This window comes from Dermacentor albipictus, chromosome 3, assembly GCF_038994185.2.
Source record: "Dermacentor albipictus isolate Rhodes 1998 colony chromosome 3, USDA_Dalb.pri_finalv2, whole genome shotgun sequence".
NCBI lineage: Eukaryota > Metazoa > Arthropoda > Arachnida > Ixodida > Ixodidae > Dermacentor > Dermacentor albipictus.
Window position 1 is genome coordinate 107,246,981 of NC_091823.1, and position 10,285 is coordinate 107,257,265.

General features: G+C 43.4%; 1 long non-coding RNA gene across 1 annotated transcript in view; it reads right to left on the reverse strand.

The window, feature by feature from the left end:
* LOC139057885 (uncharacterized) overlaps nt 1-10,285 on the reverse strand; it is a 203,873-nt gene extending 193,588 nt beyond the window's left edge. The window contains exon 1 of the long non-coding RNA XR_011513065.1: nt 9,307-10,285. This is a non-coding gene — a long non-coding RNA (uncharacterized lncRNA). The remainder of the gene's footprint in view (nt 1-9,306) is intronic.

Below are 10,285 nucleotides of genomic sequence, written 5' to 3' on the forward strand. Positions count from 1 at the left end.
TCTGACTGATGTGAAAACAAACAAAAAACGGCATAGACTTGTAGCTGAAAATTTGAACGCCGTCTTCGTAATAAAGTCAGCCTTAGAAGTAACTGGCCGGAACTATGTAACTGTTAGTGTCGAAGAACGACATACTGAACTGCATTGAAAGAAAATTTACTGACAGAGACACTTCATTCACGTTTTAACAGAGCTTAAAATAATGTTTTCGCTTTCATTATCTGTTCGTGTTCGTTATAGTTGTGCAAGACACCACAAGTTTAGGAATAGTGCTAATAAATCAACTATTGAGCTCTGTCCTTTGTTACCTTGCTAAAATTATTCGTTTTTCTTCTTGTATTACAGTCCTCAAAACATTATCTTTGGTGATATTGCAGTGTTTCTTCAGACGTTCAATTTCGCTATAAAGGAATGCTTAATTGGTAAACGTACGCGTGGCGTAACTTAAACTTTTAATAAAAATTGCTTGTTTCGATTACTTTACGGTTTCGGTCGATTATCTTGCCTCTATTTTAATTATTATAAAAATCATCTTAGTTTTGTAACGTAATCTTTAACGCGAAATTAGTGCGTAGGGTTAAACGTAGGGTCTTGGCGAAATCCGCGTAGGGTAACATAGGGTATTTTCAGCCGCCATGAAGGGACTTCTTGAAAAGCTTGTTTACAACACTGGGTCAACGCGGATAAGACGCTGAATATAGGCACCTATTTCCTCGGAAGCTTGCAAGGTGGAGGAATTAATATGAAAGCGAAAATTTTCCATCCACCCACATCGTAGCACGAAGCTACAAGAAAAAGCTTCACACTTGACGAAAAATCCCGGATTTTGACGAATTTTTCTTCAACTGCGAAGCTTTTTCTGCTTGAGAAACCTGCATGGGTTTTCGTTCTAACGAAACCCGCATATTCATTCTAAAATTCGGTTGGATGCCAGTTTCTGCTTTTCGTGAGCTACTGGCACCGCACTGCGCTGCCGCTTTGCTACGTCATGCTCGTCCATAGAATTTCTTCCAGCTTGTGAATCTAGCTTTACATATTTGTATTTTGGAAGCGGAATAACGCTAGACGTGGTAAACCAACGAAAGAATTTACAAGAAAGTCCCCGTAAAACAAGTGAACAAAGATAACCACGACATCAACGGCAGGACATGTGCCATAGTAAGCTTTTTAGTCAGTTATCTTGCGTCACCCAGGGCGCATGGTTGTATATTTCCAGTTGGCTTCAAACATAGGCTATATATCGAAAGGAAAGAAGGAAGGTTGAAGGCGGGTAATGAGATCTAATTTTCGCTTCTGCTTGACTTTTCATACTTTGTGGTGTTACGTGCGAGTCTAGAAAAAGTGTTTTCTTTGGCGAGTTGGATCCTAACAGAAAGAAGTAAAAATCATGGAACCAAATAAGAAGGACCGTTTCTGTGGACTTTGTATTTGCTCTAATTTCGCGCTATGATCTTTACTTGAGCGCACAAACAATAGTGCCTACTGCGGAAATATTGTCCCTTGATATTGCTGTTTATTATTAGCCCCGAGAACGAACTACAGGGGCGCTGCGAGCGCCGCTCGCGTGACGTCAGTGCAAGGACTCGCGCCTGTCGTCGGCTACAGTTCGGGCGGTGTCCGGGCGTTTTCGGCGGTGTTTTCGTTTGCGCGCCCTCGTTCTCTTTGCTTGTAGACTTATGGCGGTCGTCTCAAATATATTTTTACGACGTCTTCATTTGCGGAAATTTATTCAAAGAGCTTATTTCTTAGACGACAATGCAGCTCTCAAAGGCAACGCTACAGTGCCAGCCAAAGGAGCGCAGTCCAGCCCATTGCGGGTTTTTCAATCGACAACCGCAAAAATATAGAAAATAAGAATCCAGTTATGATACCATACCTGCAGCGGTGCATCGAGTATATCACAGACGCTGGCTATATATGACTTCTACAACAGTTACAATCCGCTAAAACTGGTTTGCTCACGACGAGTAGTTGATGGTGTAATATCGAATTTTTGCGTTTCTTCACAGAAACGCTCAGCGGTAAGACGAGGACTTAACTAATACTGCAGTTAGGTTCTACAAGTACAACTTGCTTCTTTGACTGCTTCTTAAAACTAGGCGGTTCTTCACGTGTTCATTTTAAGCAGCGGCAATTTGAAGTAAAGCTAATGATGGCTTACGTCTATTTACAGAATACAAAATGGAATGTACCAATATATATTCGCTTTTCTGTGCTACACGTTCAACTCACTTGAGAAATTTACTGGTGCTTGTTACTTGAGGAATATACATGACGAATTTGTTTGGCGAACTGACACAGGCTGCTCGGCCTAAATTATTTAGTGAAATATGCCTGTTGGACCGCATGCTGCAGCCAGAAAGAAGTCGAAGCGTTAATCATTAGTAGTATGGGACATATTGAAGATATAATTCCCCTGAGGAGGGTCAAAAATCAAGTGAATATATATGTAAGTCTTGTGGTGTTTTCTTTATGAATGTTTGCGATTGGATTGGAGCAAACTTTATTTTGCCTGCAGTTGGGCGAGGTTCTCTTTTATGTACCGACGAAGCGAATAGTTCTCCGTTTGCACAATTAAACAACGCTGGATCGAGACATGGTGAGACAGAAAGTGCTTGAATTTTGCTTTTCTGGGCAATCTAAGCTGCGCTGTAGTAGCTCGAGAATTTTTTAGCCATTCCAATTGGAGCTGTAAAAAAATGCTTTATGGTTTCAATTCGAAATTGTAGTGAACTGATGGGTTTCACGAACAAAGCGTGCCACGCCATACCGACAGTCGGTTGCTACCGTTGCGTGATGGGTGTGCCATATTGTGGATAAAGGCTACTGAGGGCCACTATGAAACATTTCATCGCTTGCAATTGATTGGCTGTCGATCTTAACAATGAAACTTTTCTCTCAGGTGATTGCTACTATGGTATTTGTGAATTAACTATGTAAATACTCTACATGACGCGCCGTGGTGTTAGCAGCCAAGAGCGATTCGTTTTTTGGAGACCTGTTTCAGAGAGGGGTGAAACTAGCAGCAAACTTTTTCATAAAAGATGGGCGCCTTACTCTTTCTTTTACGTATTAATAAATGGCCATATTTGGCTAGAACAACTCACCAGAGTATTAAGAATCATGATGACAGCTTCGCTGGGCAATGTCTTTCAACACGGGTAACATGCTGACGCCAATTACCAAGATTTTTCTTCATGTAAAATGCAATGTCTCTCATAGCTAAATTCTAAGGGAATGTTAAGTGTTTAGCCAAGTATCGTACACAACTTCGCGTATTGAATTTGCGGACATTCTTTTTACGCAAAACTTATGGACAGACACGGCGCATATATACATTGTAAAACCAGTAGCCCCGTTCAACGCTACATAGCTTGCGATATCCATGCCCCAAATTTTATTGTTCACGTGCTTTAGGAGAAGGAACTTGTGGTTCAGGCATGGCAGCAGAAAGAAGCCGACATAGCCTTCAATAAGTGCGGCACGAGCCACTCATGCCTCAAGCATACACGAAGGGAACTAGCGCGCGCGGCCGCCGAGCGAGACGGAGCAAGCGGCGTCCTGGCCGTGACGTCACACGCGAGAGGGCGCCACTCCTAATTCTCGCCGCTAATAGAAAAATGGTTTCTATTTACGGGAACTTGTTCGGACTTAGACTCGCCGTGGTAGCCTACTGGCTACTGGCTAAGCCATTGCGCTACCAGTTCAAAATTTTTTATTGAATTATTAAGTTTAATACATAAATGAAAATACAGAAGAAGGTCCCAGATCACAAGGCTGTAAAGGGAAAACCTGTCAGGTAGTACATAATACAACAATATTAAGGAGCAATATAGCATTATTAAGAGATCGCCAGTTCAATCCCAGTTGCAGCGGCAATATTTCTATGGAGGCGAAATGCAGAATCGCTGGTGTACTTCGATTTAGTCGCGCGGTAAAGAACCGCAGGGGGTCAAGCTTGTTTCGGAGTCGGAAAAAAACTAATACACACGCGGATTGTAGTTCGTGAGGATTTCTTAGCGTCTATTCGACATGCTCGTAGCAAGCTTATTCAATTCGCTAAGCAGAAAACCACTCTTTCGATCTACAATGTGGCAAGTCGATACTTATTGGTGGTGACATGTTACTTATATAATCCTCACTCTGACGCTGTTGTGCGATGGCGAAAATAGCTATACGGAAGTTCCAAACATCATATCTTTCCTGAATCTACACGGGTCAATCGTACTAGCTCGAACACCTCTGCAGGTTCTACACAACTTAACATCTTACGGTTACACTGGCGCTACCTCTGTATCAAACGTGATGCTCTCGCCAGCACCATATCCACTCTACATACACTTGTCATAGGAACGGAGTCCTGGTTTGACTATACCGTAATAGCGCGGTAACCTTTTTACCCACATTTGATGTGTAGAGGCCTGACCGAGATAAACATGGCCGGGGAGTCTTCATTTTTATTAGCAGCTTCTTATTAGGCGTACCAATGCGTCTGGTGCAAGTCACTTCTATGTAACGGGCAACATATCATGCTTAGTAGAATTTATCGCATCGCCAGTAGTGAAAACCCTTCACCGTTGCGTTCTTTGTCTCATCAGTTGTTAAACTTCAACTGCCCTTTCATACCTGGTGGTGATTTTACCATGTGACATTATTCGATGGATAAAATAACCACCGTGCTCTGTAATCTCAATCTGCCCTATTCATGAAATTTCACTGTTTGATGGCAACACGTGAGCTTCTACAGTTTCTTAATTTCCTAACCACACGATGTGGTGATTGTAAATACACGCTCACTTAGCTCTTTTCAAATTCGGATAGAGTTATACAATGTGCATTTTCCGCGCCTAGGATCAGCGACCATGACGGCGTACTTGCCGAAATCGTGTCCACCGTACCGATACAAAATAAAATTTCCATTTACCACAAGGCGAATTTGTTTTGTTGAGCAATGCTCTTGAAGACTAATATGACAATTTTATGGAACTAAGTAGAACTTGCAATATCGAGGAGCTTTGTAAAATTCTGATGAGTAAGCCTCTTGACCTTGTTGGCCAACACGTACCATCAAAGCGACTATGGGACTGGGACACTAAAGTAGGACGAAACAAGCCGTGGTTCACCACAGAAATTATAAATCTGTTAAGACAAAGGTGCTGACTTTCCCGCACCTACACAAATAATAATACAAACACTTATATAATAAAACTGGTTATATGCGCAAGATTATCAAATTAATGTTAAAGTGCGCGAGATATGACTATTTTTCTTCTCTCGGTGAAAATCTTCCTCGTAATCCTAAAGAGCTATGGAAATTGGTAAATCCAACGGCCGAGAAAACAGTGCTATCACGCCATTTCCTCTCATGGAGGTCCAATTATTGACGACGTTTGCAAAGCCAATTTTTAACCGATATTTCTGCAGCATATTTTCACCACCTGCTACATCGAAAATGCCACCTCACGTTACCCACAAATTAGAACGTATGCCCGAAATCAAGTTACCATATGGCGGAATACGGAAACGCCTTATTAGCTTACAGTCAAGTTCTGCTACTGGTCCAGATTTTATTTTAGGCATTGTTCTGAAGTCCTTTGTTCCTGCAGTAACGAAATTTCTTGCAGTATATGTAGCCTTTTCTTTATATTTCGTGAATTACCCCCCGACTGTAGGACAGCAACCATCCCTCTTCATATATGTAGCCCTCCCTAAGATGTATCTTAATACAGGCCAATATCACTGACTAGTGTCCGCTGTAAAGTACTCGAACATGTGCTTTATCGTAACATTTACCGGTATCTACACGCACACAATTTTATTGCATTCTTTCAGCGAGGTTTCACATCCCGATATTCCTGCGTTACTCAAGTAATCGAATTTTGATACGATTGTTTTTATCATTTGACCATGGAAATCAAGTCAAGTGTACCCTGCTCGATTTTCGCGAAGCTTTTGACATTGTGTCACACTACCTTCTTTTCAACCTGAACAGTATTGGGCTTCCTGACAATATTTCACTTTGAATGCATAATTATTTAAAATGTAATATTACGGATAATTAATGGGCCCAGATGGGTCCCCGTCACATCACGCGTCCTTCAGGGCTCTGTACTGGGCCCACTGCTTTTCCTTATATTCATAAATGACATTAGGTCAGATGTAAAATAAATAATCAGGTTGTACGCCGATTATTGTGTTTCGAAGTAAGAAAAAAACACCCTGGACGATACTACAGCCCTATAATGAAACTTTCACCGTATATCATATTGCTGTTTCAAATGGCAAATGGCTGTACATTTGTACAAATGTAGTCGTATTGCTTTTAGTAGAGAACGCTCTAATATGGAGACAGTGTACAACCTACTTTCGAAGTACGTCAGGATAGTTAATGAGGTCAGAATACTTAAGAGGGGTATTCTCATCTTACCTCATTTGGAATAAACACGTTCAATATATTACATTGAAGGCTGGTATAGATACAAATTTCTGAAAGAAAACTTCAGAACCGTCCCGTCTGTTGTTAAGGAGATCTTGCGTATAACTAACGTCCGCTCAATCCTTCGGTAGGCAGCAGCTGCGTGAGACATGGATAGCGAAACACTCCTTGACTCCCTAGAAAGCCTTCAGAATTAAGCTGCTCGTTTCGCAATGGATTCCTACCAACGCAGCACCAGTGTCACTGCGACGTAACATTCCTTATCACGGCATTCCTTCCGAGCAACATCACACTTTCTGCCGTCTATCGTTGCTGGACCAGACATCGCGGAATAAAACTAGCGTCAATGCGAATTTGTATCTGTGGCCGCCGGCATATATATACTCAAGAATAGATCGTTCGAGAAAAATTTTAAAAATAATGATATCGAACGTCCCTTTTTAGGGCTTGCGTTTTTTTCCTCGCGCCCTATTGCCGATGTAATCGGATGCTAAACGACATTGTTACGTCTAATAACGACCCCTTCGTTGAAAGCGAACGTTAGCTTTCAGCGAATGGTAGGTTTCAACTTGAACGTTAGCTTTAATCAACCTTGTTCTCCTTTTTGTGCTCGATTTTGAAAATGTGGCTTAGTTATTGCCCTTATTACCTCGTTCTCATATATCTTCTAATGCATGTATGTTTATTTTGTAAAAGATTGTTTAGTTATGTATATCTTGTTACCCGTCATTCGAAGTTGTGACTAACTTACTGTTCTTGCTATATTGCCTGGTCATTGAAATTTGTCTTTGGTATTACATATATGATTTTTAATTTTAGCTTCCACGCAGAATTTTTTCTGTAAGGAACCCCTCTACAATACCGCCCTTGGGGATAATGTGGAAACAACAATGAAATAAATGTTCTGACTGTCTTCTTTTTTTCGCAGTGCTTATGTGTATTTTATCGCCTTCCAGGCCAGCCTTTGCACACATGCCACTCTTTAATTAACATACACTGCTTATCCAATAGAGTCCTTATCCGGCGAAGGAGTATAAACTCAACAATTCCTGCGAGCTCATGGTCATGGATAGTACTCGAACATAAACTGCGATGACGACATCTTTCCGGCTTCGTTCTCAAATTGCCCTTCTCAGGTTAACTTAGTCGCGCCATTTGGCATTTACTATCGTCAAACCTTACCGCACTTTGTTTCCTTCTTTGTGAAGAACTGAAAATTGTAAACTCAACAGCGCATTTCCTTTGAGAAAAAGCGCTGATGAACAAACAAAGTATCTCATTTATAGCGCAGATGCAGCATATGCGCGATCCCCGTTTGAATTCTGAGGACTACATACCATTCACATTTATTTATTTATTTATTTATTTATTTATTTATTTATTTATTTATTTATTTATTTATTTGTTTGTTTGTTTGTTTGTTTGTTTGTTTGTTTTTTATTTATTTCATCTTCTCACCTGCCTGCACCAGCAGCGATTGCGGCGCAGCCTGAGAGAGCCAATCCAACCGGCACACGTGTCGGGTGTTCAACAAGCGGCGCGCCTCCCCGCGAAGCAGCCCAAAGACGACCTGCGACTCCATAGCTCGTGGTTGGTACCGGTGCACCAAGTCCCTGTCTCTGTCAGCATTGCGAAGCCCCCTTAGGCGATGTTTCCTGCTATATGACAAACACAGGTTCACTGCGGCGACCGTCCCTATGTCAATGTCACCTGTCACAAGGCATCCCGTCACCCAGTCCCAGTCCCAGTTCACCCAGTCCTGCAACCTGTACCGGCATATGCGCTCTTGCTAGCTAGCCACGGACGCCTCCCTTAAAAATTAGAAATTGGCGATAGGCATTTGCTCTCAAACACTATCATGGAGCTTTGCTGACTGTCTTCCTGATTATATTCCAATTTATCGGGCCGAGTTTATTGCCATACGAATGACCGTATAAAAAATTCCGAAAAATGTGCCACGCATAACACTGCTCGCAGACTACCTGTCACTTCTTATGTCGCTAGAAAGCCCAATTCCCTATTGCACTGATCAGTAGACTTTTTCATTCGACATCATGTTAGAGAAATTCGTTTTTTGTGGATACCTAGATATTGTGGACTACTAATTAAAGAGTCATACATCGAGAGTTTCTTTATACCCAGCTTTACGCTGCTAGCAATAACAAGATTTCGAAGGTGACATCAAGCCCTAGGTAGGCAAAATGAGCTCTTTCTCGCTGCACCAGATTACGAACAATGCGAAGTTTCCATTACACTATTAAGATGTCGAATACCGCTACTAAACCTGTACTTAATCAGGTGTGAGTTCACACCATCTTATCTTTGTGCATCATATGGAGATATAGAATCACTTGACCATTTCCTGCTATATTGCTCAAAATATACTTCTGAAAGAAAGACTTCTTTAGAGCAGTGCCTATCGCTTATGGGCTTTCCTCTCTCGGTGATTAACATTCTATAGTTTGGGGCAAGTACCCTTGGCCGAGCCCAAATGAAGTGTGTCAGATGGTACATAGGTACGTCACTTCGACTGGGAGACTCATGTTAAGTACATTTTCCTCATTATTAACACAGAATCGCATTATTTTCATAATACAGAATCATCGTAACAATTGGCATGACCACTATTCAAGAAACGGAAGCAGAAATTAATATGTATTTGTCAATAATTAAATATGAATAGCACGCATCAATAAATTTACAGGAATCAAGAAGTTTATATTATGTTTTATACATGTCCAATCACCCCCCAGTGGATACGTGCCAAAATTTGCAGGAAGAAGAAGAAGAAGAACTAACCAGACTAGTTCGATGCGGTGCGCGCTCAACCTGCCCGCTTTCTACAATGTGGCCGGTTCATCGTCGCTCACCTCGGTGGCCATTGGCAGCATCCTGGGCTACTCGCACCAGCGCGGACCAGATTTACGGCCCACAGCGTCCACATCACGCACGCCCAGGAGACTTGCTTGGGGTCGGTGCTCACCGTGGCCGCCCTCGTGGGCAGTCCGGTGAGCGGCTTCCTCATCGAGCACTTCGGACGCGTACAGCCCATCCAGCTGTCGTCGCAGGGGTACGTCGGCGGCTGCCTCTGCATCGCGCTGTGCAACGCCAGCCTTCCGTGGATGTACCCGGCCATCGTGCTCACCGGCTTCTGCTGCGGCCTCGTCTCGCTCGCGGTTCCCGTGTTTGTGGCCGAGATCAGCCCGCCACACGTTCGCGGCCTCCTGGGCGCCGGTTTGCAGTTGGCCATCACGCTGGGTGTGCTGGTCGCCTTCGTCGACGGCAAGTGGCTCGACTGGCTGGCCCCGCTCTACTGCGTAGCGTGTGCCCCGTGATCATGGCCGTCTCCACGGGGTTCGCCATCGAGTCCCCCAGCTGGCTGGCGACTCAAGGCCGATGCGACAAGGCGCTTGACGCTTCGCGATTCCTGTACGGGCCACAGTTCTGCGCCGAAGCCGAAGCTGAGTGCCTTATCAACGAGGCTATCTAGCTGTGTCAGCGGGCCGGATCGGTGAAGTCGGCCACCGACTGCACGATTATCCTGAGCGTGGTGTAAATAATCTCGTCGCTCGCAGTTTCGCTGCTCATGCACTGCGCCTGCCGCCGCTGCCTCGTGCTTGGCTCGTCTATTCATCATGACGGCCAGCCTCACGGTGTTGGGCTTCTACTACTACAAGGTCATGGACAATGGACAATTCCACCATCGCTAACGCGGCGTCCCGCTCACGTCGCTCACGGCGTATATGTTTAAAAAGCCTTAATCAGGCATGCAATGTTGGGCCTTTGACTTTGCCGTCCAGGACCATCATTGTGCCTGAACGAGTGCCAAATAAATAAATAAATAAAATA